General features: G+C 35.9%; 1 non-coding gene across 1 annotated transcript; it reads right to left on the bottom strand.

The window, feature by feature from the left end:
• Nucleotides 1–3687: 3687 nt before the first annotated feature.
• On the bottom strand, nt 3688–3818 carry LOC126007760 (small Cajal body-specific RNA 24). Its single transcript, XR_007495245.1, has one exon. It is a non-coding gene; the product is annotated as a small Cajal body-specific RNA 24 (non-coding RNA).
• Nucleotides 3819–10805: the final 6987 nt, after the last annotated feature.

Below are 10805 nucleotides of genomic sequence, written 5' to 3' on the forward strand. Positions count from 1 at the left end.
TGAAGGGTGGTGTACATTGTATGACTGAAACTCAGTTATGAACTTTTTTTTTGTTTTTTTTTTTTTTTTTTTGGCCACACCCGTTTGATGCACAGTGGGTTACTCCTGGCTAAGCACTCAGAAATCGCCCCTGGCATGGGTGGGACCATATGGACGCCGGGGAGATCAAACTGTGGTCCTTCCTTGGCTAGCGCTTGCAAGCAGACACCTTACCTCTAGCGCCACCACTCCTTGCCCCAGTTATGAACAATTTTTTGTAATTATGTAACTCAATAGTGATTCAAATAAATAATTCTGTAAAAGAAAAGAAAGGAAGGAAGGAAGGAAGGAAGGAAGGAAGGAAGAAGGAAGGAAGGAAGGAAGGAAGGAAGGAAGGAAGGAAGGAAGGAAGGAAGGAGGGGAGGGGAGGGGAGGGGGAAGGAAGAAGAAAGAAAGGAGAAAGAAAAAGAAAGAAGAAAGAAAAGAAAGAAGAAAGGAAGGAAGGAAGGAAGAAGAAAGGAGAAAGAAAAAAAGAAGAAAGAAAATAAAGAAGAAAGGAAGGAAGAAAGAAAGAAAGAAAGAAAGAAAGAAAGAAAGAAAGAAAGAAAGAAAGAAAGAAAGAAAGAAAGAAAGAAAGAAAGAAAGAAAGAAAGAAAGAAAGAAAGAAAGAAGAAGGAAGGAGAGGAAGGAAGGTAGGAAGGAAGAAGGAAGGAAGGAAGGAAGGAAGGAAGGAAGGAAGGAAGGAAGGAAGGAAGGAAGGAAGGAAGGATGGAAGGAAGGATGGAAGGAAGGAAGGAAGGAAAAGAAAAAAGAAAGGAAGATAGGTAAGAAGGAAGGAAGGAGGGAAGGAGGGATGGAGGGAGGGAAGAAACAAAGAAGTGAAAAAGAAAATAGCTGTTATGTGTGCATGGCTCATGGTAAAGCAACCATCAGTCATGTATTCTATGAAGCTCTACTTTCTACCCCCAGTTCTGTGTGTGGAAAGTGTTAAATACATACAATAAAATTTTTTTTGAAAAGAAAAATTTAAGGGTCAAAGAGAGAACTCAGAGAGACAGCTACTTGCATTCATTTAGCTGTAGCAGCTATGAGAGAAACTCGTTCAAATTCCAAGCACCATATATGATCCTCTAAGGCCTAAGCAATGCCAAGGAGCACTCCTAAGCAAAGAGATGGAAACAGTTCCTAAGAACAGCCCTCCAACATCCCGGAAATTACAACACTTTTTTAAAAGTAAAAGTAGAATAGTTGGGATTCAGTAAAATGTAACAAGAACAATGCCCAAGAGCCATCATAAATGATTATAAGCAAAAAGTAAAGAAAACAGATAGCATAGAGTTATTTGCATGCCATTGACCCAGTTTAATCCTCAGCACCAATATGATTTCATAAGCACCACCAGAATCTCTGAGCAGACAGCTAAGAATAAGCCCAAAGCACATCCAGATGTGGCCCAAAACAAAAACAAAAAATAAAGAAAGAAACAATCTGTGCAGTGTGGATGTCAGTTTTGATAAATACCCTTTGAGCTCCTTCATTAATGTCCTTCTTTATTTATATAAAATTTTTCATATTTTACATCAATATGCAACTTTGCATGTTGATATAAAATTTAAATTCATTGAGCAATCTAATGTTAACTACAGTGTCCTGAGATCTATATGCTTGTACTGTTTCCATTTTTCTTCCTTAATTTCCCTACTCCTTGATATTTAATAAATGTTTTTCCCCAAAACCATCTAGGATAGTAATCCTTGAAGAAGAAGAAAAAAGAAAGAAAGGAAATAGAATTTGTGGTCATTTTGATGAGGTCATGCAAATGGCCATAAATTCTATGCAAGGGCCAAACCTAATATTTGAATCTGAGGCCTTGCCTGTTAGAATAGCAGTGGAAAGTCCAAAGTGCAGGACCAGTGCCCCAATGCATGCTATTAACCTGTTTTATGAGTATTTCCCAGTAAGTCCCTAGAAACTAGGGTTGTAGGGTTGCTGGCGGCTCCTTTGAAATGGGAATATCAGCCCTCCTCATGTCCTTATCAAAATATGTCCATTAAGGGGTCAGATAAAATTGTTTGAGTACTCATTTGAAATCCTTAGCATTCATTCTTGCCTTGAACTAGTGAGATAGTAATTTAAAGCAACATGATAAAAAAGGAAAAACAATTGAGGAATTCTATACATACCCTCAATACTTGGGATTTGAATTGAAGCCCTTGATTTGCAGCAACAACCAAGGAAAACACCCATTTATTCTTCTGTGAGCATCCAACACACTTTCCTTTTGTTCTTCAGATCATAATATTAAACCAGTGTTTTATTTTTTTTTTATTAAATATATTTTTTATTTAAGTAACATGATCATATTTGGGTTACAGTCATAACCAGAACACACCCCTTCACCAGTGCAACATTACCCCCTCCCCCCTTCCCATTCCCTGCCTGTATTTGAGACAGGCATTCTACTACAGTAATTTGTTTTTAAGTTCAGTAAGTTGTATTTTATTCCTTAAAGGATAAGAGTAAAAAAATATAGTAAAGCTGTGATAGTGGCAATCGCCAATGTTTGCATAGGACCAGAAAAATGGAGAAAATGGAAAAAAGATCCTTGATCTGATTACAAAAAGGCCTCACCCCAGAAGTTTATTGGCATAAGACAGACTCTGGGTTCCTGGCATACCAGTCTATCCAGCTCCAGTCATTCTCAAGGTTCCGGTGAAACTTTTTCACACTTTAGCTATAGTTGGTATCAGACTTTTATATTTAAAGACTGGATTCTGTGCATTTCTTAAGTCGATGTCAGGCTGATGTTGAGCATCCTCTATTCTCAGCATATCATTAAATGCAGATGGATCTGTCCTGCATGCAGACTGTTACTGAGTCGCCTGGGTGTTGGGAGTACTTCTTGGAGTACCACTGCCAAAGCAGTGGTAGGTCTTCTCTGGTAGAGGCTTGGATCCTGGGAATGTTAAAGACAATTGTGGTTGTTTCTATAGTTCAGGTGTGTGTGGGAGATGCCCATTCTTCTGAGGCCTGAGCCAAATCATTATGCCCATTAAACCAGTGTTTTAAAGGATACATTTTTGTTTTAGTAGCCATAAATTAAGGTAAATCCATGCCTTAAGATAACAAAGATTAATTATCCTTTATCTTAAATCTTGAAGCCTTTGCTCAAAAAAATTAGTTTTTGTTATAAATTTAGTATAAATAATTCCCAGAGAGAAGTGGCTCCATAATTCTTACAATAAAGAATAGTTTAGCTGAGAAGCCTCAACTAAATTGAAATCTCCTGGCATACTAAGACAGCAAATACGTTTTAAATTCTACAGACACTGGAAACCTTTTGTGCAATTCTGAAAGAAATTATTCAGCAAACCATATCTGCCCTCAGAGTTTTCTGAATATTTTTGATGTAAATATCTTATCCCATTGCTAGATAAGAAAAATGTATGTGTCTCCATCTTCATCTATTCTACATCCATTACTTCTTCCTGATTACAAATGGTTTAACAAAGCAGGAGGTCCAAAACTGAGGGAAAAAATGGAAGGATGTGGGAGGGACACTGAAACCATGGTGGAGAGAAATGGACCCTGGTGGAAGGTATAGTATTGGAGCATTGTATGCATGAAACCCCATCATTAACAGTACTGTAAATAACTGTGCCTCATACTTTAAAAAAGTAAAGCAGGAGAATGAATCATTTTTTTTTCAAATGTTAGTATTTGAAATGATACACACATTTTACGTGCAAAGGGTACAAAGAAAGTTACTATATTTCTATAGAGCATTTACAAATTGTTATCTTCACTGTAAGAAGATACTGCTTTAAAATAAGTGTCCATAGTAAATCATATTTATACCTTCCTGTTAAAAAATGATCATGATATTCCATTACTTATACAAAAGAAAATGTTTGAGATCAGTTTTGTTCCTTTGTGCTATATTGTTTCTCAATGTTTACACCATTAAAAAAATTTCGTAATAATACACAAGGCAGAATCCTGTTTTGAAAACTAATAAAAAGGGGAAATATATCCATATATTTTATTTTGGAACTATAGTTGGCAATGCTCAGGGACCACTCCTAGTGGTTGCTTAGGAGACCATGTACTGCTGGGGATTATAACTGGAGCTTCCTTATGCAAAGCATATGCTCTAGTCCTGCTAACTCTCCTACCTGAAAAAAGTCATTTCATCCTAGTTTTACTCCTTCATTAATAAATATATGAATATCTAGGACTTTTAAAATTACATTTTTGTTCTATAAAGATGTTCTAAAATAATAATTGAAAACTGGACTATGCTTTATTTTTGTTTTGTTAGGTTTTAAAGGATGTGAGATCATATCTATAGTCTTTAAGAGTATCTACATAGTTAACTAAAAGCCTCAGTGATTACACAACTGATAAATAAAAAACACTGTGGAGTGCTGAAAAAAGCTAACACATATCACATTGCAGGCAGGAGGCCTAGGTTTGATCTGGTCCCCTGAGCACCACAAGACTCATCCTTTCCTACACACACACACACACACACACACACACACACACACACACACACACACACACACACACACCAACAGAATATAATCAGATGGAAAAGAAAATTATTAAGATGCTAATTTCTCAGTCACAATAAAAGCAACCCCACAGGGCTCAGAGTATTTCCATAGTCATACCTTTGAGTTCTTGGGAATACCACAATCCCAGGGAAATACTCATTTATGTGGGAATTTTGCCCATAGAGTTGTGGTGGCTATATGTAGTGGTTTGAATCCCTTTATGATTAAATATGATGGCCACTATGTTTATCATTTCATTTCTTTTAAGGCTTGGAATGGCTATAAAAGATTGTTATGAGGATAGCTTACTGGTTTTAGGGTTTTGTTTTTTGACCAGTGTACTAATCCTGTTAGAAATCAGCTGCCACAGAAAAAAAAAAAGAAAAAAATATCTGTGGAGCTAGAGAGGGACCTGAAAGCAGAGAAATACAAAGAAAGGGTGGAAGATTTCTAACTTGTGATTCTGCCTCTCTGTCCTACAGTGGAAAATATTTCCCAATGATAAAAGTATGGCAGTTACTATGTTCTTTATTTAGTGTTAATTCCTTCCAAGAACAGCAAAGGGGGTCCCTCAGCATCTGAAGTTGTGTCAGCATGTTCACATTCCACTCTCCCATTCACTGCCTGTGTAACAGGCAACCATGCAACCATGGGGAACAATAATTGCTCAGGTGTGTCAGGCCAGAAGCTGACCAGAACTATGCTCGTAACATTAATAGCCCCTTGTTTTCATGCTGAAAATATGCACTTCCTGGAACCCTTTCTCTCTTGGTCAGATGTATGCAATGTGATTTGCATTATGGATGAAAAAGGTATGTGGTTACTATCGTTTAGATCCAGCAATCAGGTTTCTATTATGCACAAGATCTGAATTACTTTTTACTTTAGGAGTAGAGGTATATAACTTTGAAGGACTTTTAAAAAATAACTCATTTTTTTATCTAGCCAAATGTCTATATGGAAGGAAGATCCTACAGTTTCTAAAATATTCTGCGACTTAATTTCACATGCCTTTTGCTTCTGTGGTATGAGAGTCTTTGTTCTTGGTACCCTGGAAAGGCTATTGTTTGAGGAAAGAAGTAGGAAAAAACTCACTTTGAATCAGCTCTCAGGCAGTCTGTCTTGTTGAGTGGTGTTTAGAAGACTCTGGAATTTCAAGCTTCTCAAACATGGCAAGTCTCGTGAAGATATCAATATCTTTGCTGAAACTATGTATTCATAGCTTATTTTTTAGATATGCATAGGGTCTAAGAAATAATTTTAATGTTTCAAAAAGTCTAGCTGTTGGGACCTAGGTTTTGAACAAGGAGGGACACCATTTTGTAAAGGCCACATGGCAGACTTATTCTCAGGTTTGAGCATAGAGATGCCATTTTGTAAGGACCACATGGTGAAAGGTACATGCTAGGTCTTCATAAGCCTATATCTCTTAACACACTCAAGCTATCCGGCCATACCAGGTAGCCTATCAGAAAAGAACACAGGGGAGCGGTACGAAGGTACCCCTAAACAATAGCCAATTGTTTTAAAGATCATCAGAAAGCTAGAATCACTATAACCTTTCCCTTTGTAATCTTAATGACTTTGGGTGGTGTTAATCTCCTTCTGGAGATGGCCCTGGAAAGCCATATTTTTGGCCGGTGGAATAAAATTTAAGCTTTATTTCAGTTGTGTGGTCTCGTCCTTTGACTCTAGACTCTAACATAGCCAGCTTAGTTTTCAACGTTGATTAATCTCTTAGTAGACTATGAGACTTGATTTGGGAATCATTGATGAAAATAAGTGAAGACTCATGATTTGGAAGGTTGGGGTCTTACTTTTCTATAGGATACCTTTGATATGTTAATAAGTATTATAAACTCAAAAGTGTTCAATGTAATCTATGCTGGCAGAATTATATTTTCCCGTCAAGCAACTTCATATTCTAGCCTTAATTATAGTCATTCTATAGAATCTAGTTTGATAAAACCTATTTTTTTTTTTTGGTTTTTGGGCCACACCCGCATTGCTCAGGGGTTACTCCTGGCTGTCTGCTCAGAAATAGCTCCTGGCAGTCAAGGGGGAACATATGGGACACCGGGATTCGAACCAACCACCTTTGGTCCTGGATCAGCTGCTCGCAAGGCAAACACTGCTGTGCTATCTCTCTGGGCCCTGATAAAACCTTTCTAAGATAAAAGTATCTTTCATGTTCTAAAGACCTATGAAGGCAACTATAGTCTACCTAAGAAAATATTCACTTTTCTCAATTAATTGTGGTTTTGTTTTTAAGTAATACTAGCTTGTATACTCTATGAAAATTGCAAAGAACCAGTCCTGACTGCTATGAAGAAAAACAGGAAAAATTATCAGAAAAAAATATTGGTCAAGAATTTGGGTGAGTTTGGTAAGAGGATGTGAGATTAACATCAAAACCAGGAGTCAATACTAGTGTAACCCTGTCACCCAAACTATAATAAGCACATCTTTTTAATTAGTTTTCTTAGAAGGTGGGTGGGGCTGTGAGAAAATCTTGATCACTGATGGAGTAATTCTGACATTTTTGATGGGTTTGAAGTAATAATATTGAATGCCTGAAATACTATTATCAATAGTTTGATAAATCATGATGAATACATTAAAATAATAAATAAATTATAGGGGACTAGAAATCTTGTAAATTATAAAATACATTCCCATAGTGAGGTTCTGTGCCTAATTCTCAGCCATGCAAAATAACAATAATAAAATCAGAACATTATAAAATGTTCAACCACATCACTTTTCTTAGCAAAAACCCCTCTTGTAGTGCTGCCCACTACTTGGCACATGTGATCTTAGGAAACAGAAGTGAAAACTCTACCAAAACATCCTGGGAAGCACCATCAGTACCAGTGTGCCTTCTGAAAGGTACACTTTTCCTGCATTGAAAATATTTTTCTCATTTAACTTACTTCTGCTTATAAATACTAAAGTGTTGTTAGCAGACTTCTGAGATATCTTCTAGTCTCTTAATTCCTAAAATATTATATGTGTATGTTAGGCTCTTTTTGAATGTAAAGAGACTATAAATATCATAGCCTACCACTTCTGTGATTATGTTCTAAAATCAGAGATAAGAAATTTTGCAAATATAAGCCTACAGTCAATGGAGATTGAGAGATTATCCTGGCCTTGAATGTATTAATTTAGTTTTTTAAAAAAGCTGAAAATTCAATGAGGCTTTTCCTTATCTTAAAGAACCAAATTACTATGTTCAAGAGCAGCATTTCTCAACAAAGGAAAATATGGCCTTTGTATGTCCCTAGAATATTCTCAGTAACACGGATAAAACTGTAAAAGCTAGAAAGGAGGGTTTGATACAGCATGAGATTACAAAATACAATCAATAGATAAGGTGTCCATAGGAAAAAAATAAGGTCAGAAGGGGGCCACAGTTGGAAAAAGATTGTGAAACATTGTAGGGAGCTTTCACAGCAAAACAAATGACCAGAAGCTCTAGCAGCCGTGAAAGTTCTCTGAGAGCAAGAAAGCAAGAAACTCAGTCTTACAATTTCAGGACATTGAACATTGCTCACAACTGGTATGCTTGAAAAAGTACTCTAATGAAAATACAGTCCTAGCCAACATCTGCATTTCTACCTTTGAAGCCCTAAGCAGAGCATACAGCTACCCCATAACCATTTTTCTGAACTGCAGAAGCTGAGTCAATAAATACTACTGTCTTACATCATTAAGTCTATGCAATGTATTACATAGTATATAAAAATAATTATTTGTTGATGGGAAGACATATCCAGTGGACTCAAGGGTTATTTTTGAATATGTACTAAGAGAGAAACTCTGGGTTATTCTGGAAGTAACATTTGGAAAGGGTATTGAACTGGAATTGACTACCTGCAAGACAAGCACATTACACCTATGCTATGTCTACAGCTTTGAGTTGTGTGGTAGAATCCAGTTGACTTCTCAGAGTTAATCAGTAAGAAATTTTAGTTAATTTCACTTTTTAGCATTCTACTCTGAAATTTAATAAGATAATCATGAATGGTAATGGTAGAAAATGAATCAATTTCTAATATACACTACCATCTTTGTTTTGAAATTATTTCTGAAAATGCCATTTATGGATCATATGACCATTGATAAAGCCTTGTGGTTGATTTTTTTTCTTCTTTACAATTTTTATTTAGATTTTATTATATAAAATATTGGGTAATTATACTTTTCATAAGTATGTCATTCTAACACCACACTCAAAACCAGAGTGCCTGTTTCCCTCCACTATTGTCCCAAGGTCCCTTCCCAACGGATCCCCTTTACATAATTTTAGTCATGTATACAAAATACCCAATGTTGATGCTTTGGAATATTTATATTTCCTTTGCTATGTTTCTTATATATCCCACCTATGAGAGAGATCTTTTTTATTATTATATAGATGATGGCACTTGCTTCTGTTATTTTTAGGGGGTACTTGTATCACATATGAAAACTCATAGATCTTTTTTTCTGTTATTCTGTTACCCAGACTTCATATTAAGTTTTTTTATATCACTTACCATATTCTTCATTTCAATCATCTCTGATTATAGTTTTCTCATTTCTGTTCTCATACTTTAGTTGTGTGTTTATGGCTATTTGTTTGATTGTCCCCTTGAGTTCTCTAAACTTCCCCAAATGATATCACTAGGTTCATTTTCTAAGAGTTTACAAGACTATTGGTACTCATAGAGCCTTCCATATTATTTGTATTCACTGAGCTTAGTAGGCTTCTTTGATACTTCCCCGTTTGCTGTTCTCTTGCTGTATTGAGGATGAATCTTAATAGTTATCCTACTTGGGAGTCTCTGGGAAATTAATCTGGGTGTTGTCTTTTCTTTTCTTGATGGTTTTCACCCAGTAACAGGAGGTATAAGTATGTCTAGTTATGTGAAAGGTATGAGTAGTGGCCACTACAGTACAAGGGATTTTGAACTGACTGGCAGAGGTGGTGAAGTCTGGCCTGGTATGGAGGCTTTAAGACCCAGTCAAAAGAGAAGGGAATCTACTACTGTTTCCAAAAAGGCTCCAGGGATGTCAATTAAAGGTTAACCTCACATAAAAAGTCAGAGGAGCAGAGTGAGACAGAGAGCTCTGAGTTTTTTTTTTATATGCAAAAATCAGGCTATTCTATGAGTATTCAAGAAAATTAACACATCAGCCAACAAATCTCATATCTGAATCAATAATAAGGTTTTTCAGCTAATACACTATTGCTAGTGATTATACTACTTTAAAATATTTTTTGTAGAATAGGGAAATCTATAAAAGACCACTGCTCCTCCAAAATTGGACTCTATAAATGGATTGAAACATGATTTATCCTTACATATATGTTAGTAATTCTAATCAATGTATAGTATGTTGGTGATATTCTTGGTACTTTTTTCATTGAGAATCAATCTGAAAAAAAAAATAAAAAAGCTAATAAATGGAGAATTTCTTGCATCAAACCAATTTTAATTTCTGCTTTTTAAGCTAATAAAAGATTTAAATTACCCATTACTTCTTAGATTAAAATTTAACATTATATATGTACATCATTTACATACAAAATCATATTAAATAAGAAATGTATTACAAGGGGCCGGGTGGTGGCGCTAAAGTAAGGTGCCTGCCTTGCCTGCGCTAGCCTTGGACGGACCGTGGTTCGATCCCCCGGTGTCCCATATGGTCCCCCAAGCCAGTAGCAACTTCTGAGAGCATAGCCAGGAGTAACCCCTGAGCGTTACCGGGTGTGGCCCAAAAACCAAAAAAAAAAAAAAAAAAGAAATGTATTACCATAACATTAATATATTTCACTACTAAATACAGAGAAAATTATTAAAATTATTTTGGTGGATAGTTCACCCTGGAAATGTTAAGTTTGCAGCAAGATGATACAATTTGGTTCACATTTTAAAGAGGTCCATGTTGAAAAGCTGACTTATACTGGTGTTTGTGTATAAAAGAGTCATGAACTGGGCCCAGAGATATAGCACAGCAGGTAAGGTGCTTGTCTTGTATGTAGTTAATCCTGATTTAATCCCCAACACCCAAGTGGTTTCTTGAGCACAACAGGCGGAATCTCTGAGCAAAAACAAAAACAAAAACAAAAACAAAAAACCAGAAATAAATAAAAGGAGGTATTATTACTTAGATTACATTTAATAAAAAAGCAAAATATATGCATTTATAACAATCTTTTAAAAAGGTCTGATATGTCAAATAAATCAAAAAGATGGAACCCATTCCTGGCACCTCTTG

Source organism: Suncus etruscus, chromosome 4, assembly GCF_024139225.1.
Source record: "Suncus etruscus isolate mSunEtr1 chromosome 4, mSunEtr1.pri.cur, whole genome shotgun sequence".
NCBI classification, from domain to species: domain Eukaryota; kingdom Metazoa; phylum Chordata; class Mammalia; order Eulipotyphla; family Soricidae; genus Suncus; species Suncus etruscus.